Source organism: Gopherus flavomarginatus, chromosome 1, assembly GCF_025201925.1.
Source record: "Gopherus flavomarginatus isolate rGopFla2 chromosome 1, rGopFla2.mat.asm, whole genome shotgun sequence".
Classification (NCBI taxonomy): Eukaryota; Metazoa; Chordata; order Testudines; family Testudinidae; genus Gopherus; species Gopherus flavomarginatus.
Window position 1 is genome coordinate 151878783 of NC_066617.1, and position 13703 is coordinate 151892485.

Here is a 13703-nt window from a genome sequence, read left to right on the forward strand (position 1 = left end):
TAGTTCATCTTTCTTCCACTAAGTCACTTTTTAGTTTCCTTCTCTACCTTTGCCCTCTTTCAAAAAAGAGTGAATCTCCTGTTCTTCTTTTACTTCTCCTCCTGCATCTCTTCAGCTCCCTTAACAAACGTCACCGGGAATTCACCAACAGTACCCATCCGTGTCTTAATGTCTGTCTTGAAAAAGAAAGCGATGACAGCTGGGCACAGCACGATAAAATAGAGTATATAAGAATGGCTGTATCCAGCACTGAAGTGCATCTACCTCTAGGATGCACAACTGTTCAGGTCAGCAAGCAAAAAAGAAAACCACATCAGTGCCAACTGCTGTGGGAATGCCAGGGTGAAAGAATGCAATGACCCAAGCTGAAATTTGGTCAAGACTCAGGGAGAGGTGTTAACACTTCTGTTTTATAAAAACTGTCATGGATTCTTCTACTAGCCAAAGTTCCCTTGTTTCTAACCTTCAGTGCCATGGTGCTAAAGAATAATCCTGGAATGTTATTTCCCCCGTGGATGGGAAATGGTATTTGCCTTTTACAGGGTGCTCAGATATTACACTGATGACTGCCATCTAAATGTCTGTTATAATAATAATCATAATGAGAGGGGTGCGATCCTGGAAGCATCATGACTAGAACTAAGTGTATATCTAAACTGCACACTAAGCCTGTGTTCTGACTCAAGTTTGAGCCCAAGCACCACTTTCATCCACACACAAATCAGTCTGACTCAGGTCAGCAAGCACTCCGGCCTCGGGTCCCAGGGCCCTTCTGGGGTGAGGGTGGAGAGGCCAGAGCCCAAGTCCTGCTGAGACTTGGATCCAAAGCATGTCATATTGCAATGTGGATGCAGTCAAGCCATAGACATGAGTGAGAAGGTCTGTGTAGTGCAGTATGGACGGATTAGTATGGCTGTGCAACTTGGGTCCAGCAGCTGAAAACTCAGGTTTACAATGTAATGTGAACTCTCAAGCATGGGCCTGGGAAACACCAAGTTCACAAATGGGGTCTGTAGTGAAGCGACAACTAACCGGTGCAGCACCTCCTGCTGGTCATCCTGGGAATTAGCTCTTCCAGCCTGGAGTGCCCTCTGCAGGCCAGTGTCTCGCCTGCCACTGGCCCTCATGTCCCTCCGGATCTCGGTGCCCCTCTGCATCAGGGGTCTGCCCCCAGCAGCAACCCACAATCTGGGTCTCCCCACTCAGGGGAGCCCCCAACCCTCTATCCCCACCTTGCCTCAGTGGCTACTGCCAGTCATCATCTAGCCCCCACTCACTAGGGCAGACTGCAGTCTGTAATCCACTCATCACTGGCAGGCGGAGTTTAGACCTGCTGCCTTTCCTAACCCAGGGCTACATCTCTGCAACCTCAGTACCTGCTTTGGGCCTTTACCAAGATCTGCAGCCTGGGGAGTTGCCAGGCTGGAGCTCCTCTGCTCCTTTGCCCTTCCCCAGCCCTGCTCAGCCTCAGGTACCCTGTTCAGCTCCCAGGCAGCCCAATCCTTCTCTCTCTACTGCTAGAGAGAGAGAGTAACCCAGCTCTTCCCTGAGCCCTTATAACAGGGCCAGCCTAGCCTTTTTTCTAGGAGTGGGGTAACTTCCCCACTACAGGGTCGTACAGACCCAGGTTTACAATGCAGTGTAGAAGTACCCTGAAAGACCAGTTGGTTGTCTGGGCAGCTCTGGAGGTGGTGAGTGAAGGGTTGGAAAGTCTATCAGAATGATGGACAGAATAGAGGAAGCTAGTATATGGAGGGGAGATGGCAATAACATCAGGAGAATCCTAGATTGCTGCAGAAGGGTTGTACTTGGCTGAGGGTGGAGGGAATGACTTATAAAGGGAATCTGAGAGAACTGAATGCACATATTTGGCTCTGGTAAGTGACATCTAGAATTGGGTGGGGGCATGGCAACTCTCTATAAGGGTGTACCCAGCTAGAGGGAGAGGAATTGTTCAGGAATGGGCTGGGGCTGGGGTGGGGGGTATAATCAGGAGTAATAGGATGAAATGGAGCAAAAGGGGTAACAATTTAAATTGAATATCAGGAGCTGTTTGCTACCTTTGAGCTCTATTAAACTCCTAATTAGACTCTAATTAGACTCCCTAGAGAAGTGGTGGAAGCCCTATTGCCTAAATCATGTAAATTTAGGCTTGGAGAAAGCTCAAGAGAACATACCATAGGGAACTATTCTGCCCTGGCTGGGGACCAGATGTGAACTGTGTTAATATTCCTGCTCTAATGTCTGGGTTCTGTGGAGCGTCTTACTGTGAGGACAGGGAGAGATGAATAATGCTCCTTGCTAGCAGAGAGGAGGCTGCAGGGTGAGCCGTGGCTGAATCATGAACATGTGGCAGGATCACCTATATGACTTGGGGGGGCTCCAGGTTTTTGAAAGGAAAAAAACCTAGGGCACAAATTGCTTCCTTGCCCCTGAGGTGCTGGAAGGTGTTAGGCATGTGGTGGCCGATTTTATGTCCCATCACTCCCATTACCAGGGAAGCAGTGATCAACAGAAGTTATATGGGATACCTGGCCCCTCCAAGAGTGGCTTCACAAGTGGCTGCTTGGGTATTTTGTACTTCTGGCCTCAGACACAGAGAGAGAAGACTCCTGTGGGAAGGATGGTTCCCGTGGTATCTCTGAATTCTGCTGGGGGAGGGCAGGTGGCACATTAACCTCCCAAATGATTTCTCCTGCTCTCCACCATTTCCCATCCCTGCCTCATTTGTGTGAGTCAGTAGTGGTGGAATCTAGTGTGACCTCTTCCTTCTGGCTCTACCCTTGAATCACCAAGTCTCTTCTCTCCCTTTGCTCATGCCTGACTTGTTTGTCTGGTTCTGCAGCCCCCCTTTTCCTCTTGGCTGCGTGGAGGCTGGTCTCTCATGCTCCAGAAGGATCTCAGGGGAGCAGCTGTGCTGACAGGCTCCTTTCCAGAGCTGCAGTATGCACTGGATGGTTATTGTGGTTGGGTCCTTTTTTTTCCCTCTACTCTTCCCCAAGATCATTAGCAATGAGTTTGAGATGAGCCGCCCTCGATTCGTAGTGACAGCTCACGCTAACGAGGCCTCTGTTCCTCTGTCACGTGGCCTGTTTCACTCCTGTCCCCTCCCTTCAGCCCCCTTGGCAGCTTTTCACTTTAGCTTAGATTTTCTTTTTTATTGTTACACACACAGATGGACCCTCAGCTCTTCCACTCCAAGAGAGACAGGGAAGTGGGTGGAAGGACACAGAGAGATGAGGAGAGAGAAGTTGGGGGACAGAGAATTTCTGAATGAAAGAGTGTAACACTCCTCTCCTTTCCATTGAATTAAGGGTAGCCAGACAAAGAATCTTCAGCCCCAGAAGCCTTTTCATCTCCTCTCTGGCCCTGCACTAACCATGGGTTCTCTCACTCTCCTCTATGGCTGGGTGCATATATTCTTCGCATCCTCTTCCACATACTCAAGAAAACCTCAGGGCAGTCTTCTATTCTTGGAACAATTTCTCTCCTGTACTCTCCTCCGTTTAGCCATATTTGCCATTCCCTTGTTCTCTGTTTCCAAGACCACTGCCCCTTTAAGAGTTTGTCTACACCAGTGGTCCCCAACCTTTTCATCTGGTGAGCGGCAGATGAAGGACCGTGGCGACGATCAAGCATCTGCCGAAATGCCCTCAAAATTCGGCAGCGACGCCTCTGGATGACGTCGCTTGTCGACAGCAAGTGGCGTCATCGAGAGGCGTAGCCACCAAAATGCTGCCGAATTTTGGCGGCATTTCGGTGGATGCTCGACCACTGGCCAGGACGCAGGCGCAGGCACCCACAGGCACCGTGTTGGGGACCCCTGGTCTACACCTAGTGGCTCATTGTCCCCTGCTCCACAATTAGAGATGGTATCCCATGATCGCTAAATCAGTCATTTCCATGGCAACCATTAACGATATCCCGTCTCTGGATGGGGATTCGTTTAAGGTCGAGGCACAAGGGACTGATACAGGAAAGCTCTTCACACTTCCATCCTTGCAGTATAATTTGACTTGCTCTTTTCCAGCAAACTGCTAGCCCAAACAGTTTGGAGAGTAAAATGGCATGCTTACTGGGATAGCTAGGAGAGGGAGCAAAATATTCAGAGATAAGGCAAGGCAGAAAAATCATTTTCAGCTGAAGTTTGAGGTTTTAAGATGGATAGATAAAGAAGTGGAGACCATTCCAGAAAACAGAAGCTGCAGAGGAGAAGGCTCTTCTATGAATAGTGGTGAGGTTGTGTAGTGGGAAGGATGGGAGGCTGATGCATAGCAAGCAAGAAACCTGTGGAACCTACTGCCACAATATGTTATAGAGGCCAAGAGCTTCACAGGATTAAGGAAAGGATTATTTAGTTATATGGATTATACCATTTGCAGTTAAACAATATCTATCCTTAAGCTTCAGGGCATAACTATCTCCATCTGAAAGCAGTCAGAAAGAAACTTCCCTGTGGGTAGGTTATTTCAAAATTGTCCATTAAGGGGTTTCCTGCCCCTTCCTCTAAAGCACCTGCTACTGGTTGTTGTCAGAGACAGGATTCTGGACTAGATAGACCACTGCGCTGATCTAGCCTGACAGTTCCTGTGTTCCTAGAAAGTGGGGAAAGGAACAGAGAGAGACTTAAGATCTCTGAGGTTGGCTGGAGCAAGTCCATAGAGGGTTTTAAAAGCAAGGAGAGTGTTTTTTGTTTTTTTTTTAATTGAATCCTGAAACAAAGAGAGCTAATGAAGCAGTCTGAAGATGGAGGTGATGTGGTCAGGCTTCCTTGTACCTGTGAGAAGATAGGCAGCAGCATTCTGCCCATGCTGGAGTCAGAGCAATGGGACTTGGAGATGCCAGCCAGAGACAAGGGAGCTGCAGTAATCACAGCAAGAGAATCTGAAGGGCTGTGTGAGGGTTTCAGCAGAGGCTGAGCTGAGGCAGTGACGTTTGAGGGCAATGCTGCAGGGAGACATTCAGCAGATTTTCAGGCTGGTGAGCTGTCTGAAGAGGAGAAGACGACTTTAGAGTAAAGAATGATGCCAAAGTCACTGACTGTGAAAGCAAATGGAAGTTCTGGGTTTAGTTGGGAAATGTGCTAGAGGATGTTCCTCTTGCCCAGGAGAAGCACATCAGATTTAGCTGGTAGAAGGTGTGAGAAAAACTACAAGTTTTCTTGGTCAAAACAGAAAGGGAACATGGAGGCAGAGTGTAGTACAGGCTGTCAGAAGATATTTAGTATAATCAGCATAAAGCTGACAGATGAAGTGCAGTTCTGCTCTGAAAACTGACTGGACACATGGATCACAGGGCTCCATGTTCATTCTCTCTCATTGACTGCAGATCAAAAGAGCTCATTTTAGAAGTAATTTTTTTTTGTATTGTTAACTCTGAAAGCTCAGCCTGGGCTCTGAGAATCAAGCTGAGTTGTTTTCTTTTCACACATCATCAGCAGTAATAAAGATTCTGCAAGGCAAATTTTGCCCTCAGTGACAGTTGTCTCAGATCAGGGTACGTCTACACTACAGCATGAACAGCAGTACTGCAGTGTAGATGCTTCCTACATCAACGGAAGTCATTTTTCTGTTGGTGTAATAACAAGCTACTACCTTGAGAGGCAGTAGCTAGGCCAGTGGAAGAATTCTCCCTTCGACTTAACTGTGTCTACAATGAGGATTAGCTCAACCTCACTACATTGCACAGAGTGCAGAATTTTTCACAGCCCTGAGAATATTGCTAGATCGACCTAAGATTTAGGTATAGACTAGGCTCAGTTGTCTTCAGAGGGTTTACAGAGGTGTAGCTGACTGGAACTTAGTAAAAGATTCTGTGTCTGATGCACAAGATGGAATATGCTCCAGTTCCCTCTCTCTGAGCTGTGTTGTCTCTGCAGGCCGAACAGAAAAAGAATGTGCCATATTTCACATTTCAGATTATGCAGCACTTTTGATAAGGGCAAAGACTCACTGCTCAGGAGGGTAGAAGTAGATGGAAAATAGTAGTGAATGTACCTTTGTGGTACCCAAGGAGAACTCTGCACAAAAGTGGAATGACAGCTAGGGACAAAAAGGGGTGTTATCTGGTAGTCAGGCGCAGAACAGTAGAGTAGTAAAAATAAATAAATATTTTGCTCTTCTAAAGTGCTGTCCATACAAAGAACTTAAAGTGCAACATCCTGACAGGATCTGAGACCCCTGAATAGCTAGAGAGGTGACTCGAGGAGATGGATAGAACAATGTTGAAGCCTGCAGCGAAGGCTTGGAGGCCAACAGACAGAGGAACTGGTTAAGTGCAGAGAGCAAAGTCATTTCTGTGTTGTGTCCAGACTGAAATCTATTCAGGATAAGGATGTGTGAAAGGTACTTGGAGAAAAAGCAGGTTCCTCATGCATTTTGCTGGGAGAGGGAAATTTAGTGATGGGATTGCCAGGAATATAAGTCAAGGACAAAAGAGAGTTTGACAGTGCTAGATTTGTGGAAAGTACTAGAGGAAAAAGACTTGTCGACAATGGTAATAATGTAAGGAATTCATTTGAGGAGATAGGACCAAAATGTAGAAGAAGGAAGAGAGTCAAGAAAGAAGTGGTTTTCTCAAGGCACTGGGTGCTGCTGGAAGCTGCTGTGGAGAGAAGAAGGAGAACATCAATGTAGAGGCCTGCACAGGGTGCATAGTCCCTATGACTGAAGGTGTCAGAGATGGAGAGGACTTCAGAGGAAAGAAGTTCAAAGGTGGCATCAATATGCATGTCATATCTCCAGTGACATTATATCAGAGGAGGAGAAACTGCTGAGTGTGGGGAAAATAATAGATATGGGAGGGGAGGGAGTTATCAGATCTGATAAACCACAGAGAATTTGAGAGGGCTGAAGAAAGAGAAGAGTTTTAAGGAGAAAATGAATTTGAATCCACTTGAGTTTTGGTGTGATAGCAATAACAGCTCCTCATTGGAGGGCTCAGTCTGACCTAAGAGGGAAGTGAGAGGGGTGGGCTGGTAGGGGTGGGAGGAGCAGAAAGAAGTCCAGGAGGGCGTCCTAGTTCTCCATGTTTCCTTGTCTGGTTCTTTCATTTTTGTGAAATTCAAAACTTATACGCAAATCATCAATACATGCCAGATTTATTGCTCATTTGTGAGAGAGAACCTAAAAGATAGTTAACATTATTAACTAATTAAACAGTGTCTTCATTGATTTACTAACATCTGTTCATCTCATCACTTACCAATTTATGTGAATTCTTTGACCTTCATGTAATTTCCCAATCACAACAAGAGAAACTCTAATGGTAACTAGATTTGTTAACAGCCAATAAATGTGATTACTAGCACAAAACATTTCAGATCAGTGTTTCAATTTTCAACATCTCTGGTACTCAGTATACAGTTTTCTTAACACTGCAATACTCAGTTTCAGTAAATCTTATCTGTGGGTCTTGAGAAACTACATTCATGGGTGGACAGTAAACAGACCAAAGCCCTTTTTTAAAAAAGTGTTAGGTTTTAGACGCCTCCATTTTTGGTTGCCCAACTTGAGGTTTTTTGGGCTTGGCCACTGACAACTCTGAGAACCAAGAAGGCTCAGCAACTCTAAAAATCAGGGCTAAGTTGGCAAAAGTTGGGCACACAGAATCAGAGGTATCTCTTGGAAAATATGCTATTTTACTTTTAATTTATGTGAGCCCTTATGCTTGTTATAAGGGAATCGTCTTTTTTATGGATTGGCATTAACAAAACACTGACGAACAGCAAAGGAATTACTTTCCAGTCAAATCCACAGAGCTAATCCACGATCTTCAAAAATGACTAGTGAGCTTGGATGCCTCAATTTTTGGGTACCCACGTTGAGACATTTTCAAAGGTCCTGATTTTCCAGAGGTTGGTTGCGCAGCACTTCCTGAAAATCAGGACACCATCTAAGGTGTTTCAAGTTGGGCACCAAAAAGTCAAAGTACTCAGAGTCAGTAATAGATCTGGAAAATCTTGGCCTCTGTCCTATGGCAGCTTTTTTCAGGCCCAACAAACTTCTCCGGGGAATTGATTTATGTCTAGAGCAATTATTAATTATAGTTCATATTATTGTCTCCATCAAATTAGAATACCAGCTCCAAACACAGATACTAATGTAAGGATAAAGACATGCTATCCCCTGAATGATGCTGTTTGCATGTTGCTCTGGCCCCCACAGACACATCTCAGTGTCTTGGCTGTTGAAGCTGTGGTTCAGTGTTTCTTCAGGAAAACACTGTTGTTGTTCATCCTTTGCAGATGCCCTATCGGGAAGAGCTTTTTAACTGAAGAGTCTTCTTTGCTTCTTGAAGATTTTTTGTTGATGTTAGTTGAAGTTCATTGTGCATAGGCAAGAGTCTTTGTTGCTTCTGTCTTTCCTGGTTGCTATGAAAACCCTAGGCCAGGCCTCTTTTGGGTAGAGTTATGTGAAAAATGTGTCAGGTTAGTGGTTCCACGCTTTCTTGGACTGTCTCGTGCAAAATAAAGTAGACAAGACTTTGACTGTGACTAACTGCCTTTGTATTGTGGTGGAGGTGCTTTCATCAAACTTGTTGGCGTGCAGAATTGGTGCACAAACAATACTGGTAACTGAAAAATCTCTTTCCTTAAAACTTTTTTTCACATCTTCAATTTAACTTGGTAAAATATAATGCTGCATGAAATCCCATCAGTGTCAGTAGTTCATTTATATGAATTCCTTGAAAGTCCATTTACAAATAACCTATCCCCCTGTACTCCTTGTGTATCTCCCACCAAAATTCCACTCTCTTTCTGTGCCCCTGCAGCCCTGTTCCCTCACATACCATTCCCAAGCCACAAGCATAAGGCCCATGTGTGCAGTGAGGTGTGGTAAAGTAGAGGGACCCCAACAAGTGTTATAAAGTCTGTAGGGATGGTGTGACTCCTGACTAGCCTCATGAGTATCACCTGGAAGGTCACATATTAACCCAGGTGGAGTTGTATTACAGTGCACTTCCTAAGGTCTGTAGGTTCTCTTCTCTTTTCTTAGGAGCATTAGTGATTCTCCACTACTGCAGACCTTAGCGAGTCAGGAGCAAAGGAGGAAGCACCATCTTTGCCCCCAGCTTCTTTCATTCCCCAATTCCTTGCTTTAACTATCTTTATAACTAAGGACATTCTCATCCACAAAAAAAACGTAGCAAAGACAAGATAAGGTTGGAAGCACATGTCAGTGGTTTGAGTGAGTATTACTGTTCACGAACAGTAGAGTTAAATATAAAACAAAACAAAAATCTGTCCATTATTAGAAAGCTAGGGAATGTTGCTTTTCTCAAACAAGGAACTGAAGTTACCTTAACTCTGCTCCATTGTGATGCCACAAAAAACATTAAAAAATACTTACTATCTTCTCCATCCATAACAAAGAGCTTCACCTACCAATGACCACAAAAAACAGAATGCCTGTAGCGGTTGGGCTGCCTCATGTCTTCCTTTACTATCAGATATGGTACATGTACAAGAATTTTCCACATGCCTGATTAGACAAATAGCATACTAAAGGCAATCATTTCCCACTCTTCATAATGGGCCTGATCTCATGATACGCTATGGGTACCCATGATTTCAGGTGGCAGCCAATTAGGCAAGTGTCATTAGACACAGAAATAGCATGTCTCCATATATAAACCTCATATGAAAAGAGCAAAAGTTGGAGCAGTGACAAACCATCACTCTTAGTTTTGGAAACATGTATGCATGAAATAAATTATAAAACCAGTGTTCTGTGGTGCACAGTTTTGATAGTACAGATACAAAGAAGGGAAGATGATAGACTGACTTCCCTGTGGAGGCAGAGCTAATGTGCTGTGGAGGTAGAGTTGGGTCCGTAAACTCTGCATTCCCTGGTTTTCTAACATTGGAGGGGTTATTTAACTAAATAATTCCTGATGGGAGCTCTGCACTCATTCTACTGGTACATGCCTGTGACCTTAATTTCACCTTGAGATTTGTGTGAGATATTTAAGAAGTGGAGAGAACAGAAAGCTAAGTACTTTTACTTGAATTTCCATCTTTGACAGGGTTACTGGTCTAGTGGATAAGGGAAAGCAGTAAATGTGATATATCTTGATTTTATTAAGGCTTTTGACACCGTTCTTCATGACATTCTCATAAGCAAGGTAGGGAAATGTGGTCTATGAAAATATTATAAGGTGGGAGAGCAACTACACCGCGACCTCGATATAATGCCACCCGATATAACATGAATGTGGATATAACACGGTAAAGCAATGCTCTGTGGGGGCGGGGCTGTGCACTCTAGTGGATCAAAGCAAGTTCAACGTAACACAATTTCACCTATAATGCGGTAAGATTTTTTGGCTCCCAAGGACAGCGTTATATCGAGGTAGAAGTGTATTTGAAAGACCATACTCAAAAAGTAATCATCAATTGTTCACTCTCAAACTGGGAGGGCGTACCTAGTGGGGTTCTGCAGGGGTATGTTCTAGGTCCAGTACTGTTCAATATTTTCATTAATGACTTGGATAATGGAATGGAGAGTATGTTTATAGATCTACAGATGAAACCAAGCTGGAAGGGGTTGCTATCACTTTGGAGGACAGGATTAGAACTCAAAACAACTTTGACAAATTAGAAAATTAATCTGAAGCCAATAAGATGAAATTCAATAAAGATGTGGAAAATACTACATTTAGAAGGAAAAATCAAATGCATAGTTACAAAATAAGGAATAATTGGCTAGGTGATAGTACTGCTATAAAGGATCTAGGGTTTATAGTGGATCACAACTAAATATGAATCAACAATGTGATGCAGCTCCAAAAAAGGCTAATATAATTCTGGAGTGTATTAACAGAAGTGTACTATGTGAGACGTGGGAGGTAATTTTCCTGCTCTATTTAGCACTGGTGAGAACTCAGCAGGAGTATTATGTCCAGTTCTGAACACCATACTTTAAGAAAGATGTGCATAAATTGAAAGAAGTCCAGAGAAGAGCAGCGAAAATGATAAAAGGTTTAGAAAACCTGACTCTTGAGGAAAGGTTAAAAAAAACTGGACATATTTCATCTTGAGAAAAGAAGACTGAGGGGGGACCTGATAACAATCTTCATATATGTTAAAGACTGTTATAAATAGGACAGCGATCAATAGTTCTCCATGTCCTCTGAAGGTAGGACAAGAAGTAATGGGCTTAATTTGCAGCAAGAGAGATTTAAGTTAAATATTAGGAAAAACTTTAACTACAAGGGTAGCTAAGATCTGGAATAGGTTTCCAAGGGAGGTTCTGTTGTGGAATCCCCATCACTGGAAGTTTTAAGCACAAGCTGGACAAACACTTGTCAGGGATGGCTTAGCTAGGGCCAGGGGGCTGTACTAGAAGACCTGTTGAGGACTCTTCCAGCCCTATGATACTTTTATGTCTCCTTTGCAGGTGATTTACGAGCTTTTTCCTTGAAAATGTATTAAATTTCGAACTCACTGGTGAAAGTTACCCTAACTTGGATTTCTTTATTGTTATTTTCACTAAAACTATTTTACTCTTTCATACTTCTTTGCCTTAAAATGTAGCTGCTCAGCTTCATTATGAAATGTAATAGAAATGGGCATATAAAATACACTGGTGTATGTAAATGTCAAAATGTATGCATATTCAGTCTAAAATGCTGGTAAATATTCTTTATTTTGGGGGGGCCTATGGTGTCCTCTTTGGGGTGGGTAGGGTTTATCGGGGGCTAACAGTCTGATGGGTGATTGAGTGGTAGGAATGGAAAGCATATGGAGGGACAAGATGGACAGGTGATGATGCACATCTAGTACCATGATTATTTCAGGACATTTATATACAATTAGTAATAAAAAACAAAGGAATGGGCCTGAAACCTGGCCCTTAGCGGCAGTGGTGTGTGTGTGTGTGTGTGTGTGTGTGAAGAGTGCACTTTTGGCTGCCCATGCAGTATGTGCCATTATAGGGCCAGTTATCAGCCCTGCTGCCTTTCACAAGTATTAACATTCACATTACAAATAGTTTTAAAAGTCCTATGGCACTTTTTGCAGAAGTGGCATGTTCTTGGTCAAATTCCAACCAAATAATTACATTCTACCTCCTTAAAATTCTCCTTGCTGCCATGTCTGGGTACAATGTTCTTCAGTTGTGTCCTAAAGTCTTGCATGGTGGTGGTGTGCACTGTTAAACAGTTGTTTAGTTCTTTCCCAGTTACCAGCATGTCACCACAGATAAAGCAATTGCTTTCTGTGCAAAACTGTTTAAAAGGAAAGTGCTAGCATTTTGAGAATATTTTATTATGTAAAGTATTTTATTATAACTTTGGCTCACATTCTGCTTTCACTTACATCATTTTAACTGGTTCCTACTTGCCTGAGCTGGTTAAACACCTTTGGTTTGCTTCTTCCTGACTAATTTTATCTCATTGGATATGAAAAACAATTCTTTTATCTCTCTTGCAGGTGGGAAGGGAGAAGAGCCATTCTATGGCTTTGCTTCTTTGCCAGATGTCCCTGACTTTCTCTCCACCCATCCCAGGTGTTCACACATTCGGGGGCTTATCAGGAATGTTTGTTGGGAATTTTCTGTCAGAATCATTTTCCAGCAGAAGATGGCATTTTTGCAAAAACAAAATTTTCCATAAGGAAATTTCAGTTTTGCCAGAAAATTTGACTTTTCTGTGGAGAAATTCAAAATGATGCCACCTTGCCTGCCCGGGGAATTCTTAACAGTTTCACTTTCCACTCCCAGGGAGAAAGCAAAATTGACTGGAGCCTTCCATGCAGGCAACTGGCAACTCAACACATCTCATTTTGGTTTTCCTGAAATGGATGTTTCCTGGAAATCCCTTCTCATGAAAAAGCTATTAATTATTATTATTATTACTGTTCATCCAGTTCAGGATGAAAAAAGTTTCAAAAATGTATAATTTGTATGGGAATAAATTTCCTACTCACATCCATGCTCTTACTTCTCTGCTGGGAGAGGTAATTTCTAGAGGAGCTGTTTAGTACATCCTCAGTTCAGCGGCACACTTAAGTGTGTGCCTGGTGTTCAGCATGTCAGTATACATGTTGACTTAGTGTGTTTAAACAGGGCCTATATCTCAGTGATGAAGTTAAAAGCAAGGGAATATGATGGTCAGAAAAATCAGTCTACATTTTTAGTGTATTTTTGAAATAATGAATCATATTCTATCCTAGGCAACTTCTTGTTTCCCTTAACCTGCTTAAATGAGTTTCAGTGTAGTAAGCAGAATTGCCAGACCCAATTGTTCCGAAATCACTAATCAGGCCCAAAAAACCCTAATGAAATTGACTTAATAAATCATGAGATTTTTTTAAATGGAGTTTCTCTTATTTGCCTTCTGGCTTATGAGCTTTTAGGGGTCATGTTTTCAAGCATTTCTCTCGAATCCTGAGGGCTGATCACTTGCTGTTTAAAATAAATGAAATCTGAGATTCTCACATCATCACTTCACCTCCTTGAGCTGAGGATTTAAGACTCATGATCAAATCATGAGAGTTGGTGACAGAGTAAGTAATGTACCAGACTATCCCACCCCAAAGAGACAGAGGCCCTATATTTATCCCCAGAGTGAGTGCAGTGCTGGAATCTCCCCTAACAGCATGCCTCCTGCTCTGAGCTGGAGAGGCCAAAGCATAGTTCATGTTGAAAGGTCCATTCAGTCCTGGGCCTCTGTGCCAGGATGGCCAACAAAGGGACTGATTA

At 43.3% G+C, this 13703-nt stretch overlaps 1 protein-coding gene across 1 annotated transcript in view; it reads left to right on the plus strand.

Annotated features, from left to right (window-relative positions):
• LOC127046390 (ephrin type-B receptor 5) overlaps positions 1-13703 on the plus strand; it is a 146881-nt gene that overhangs the window by 113833 nt on the left and 19345 nt on the right. The window lies entirely within an intron of this gene.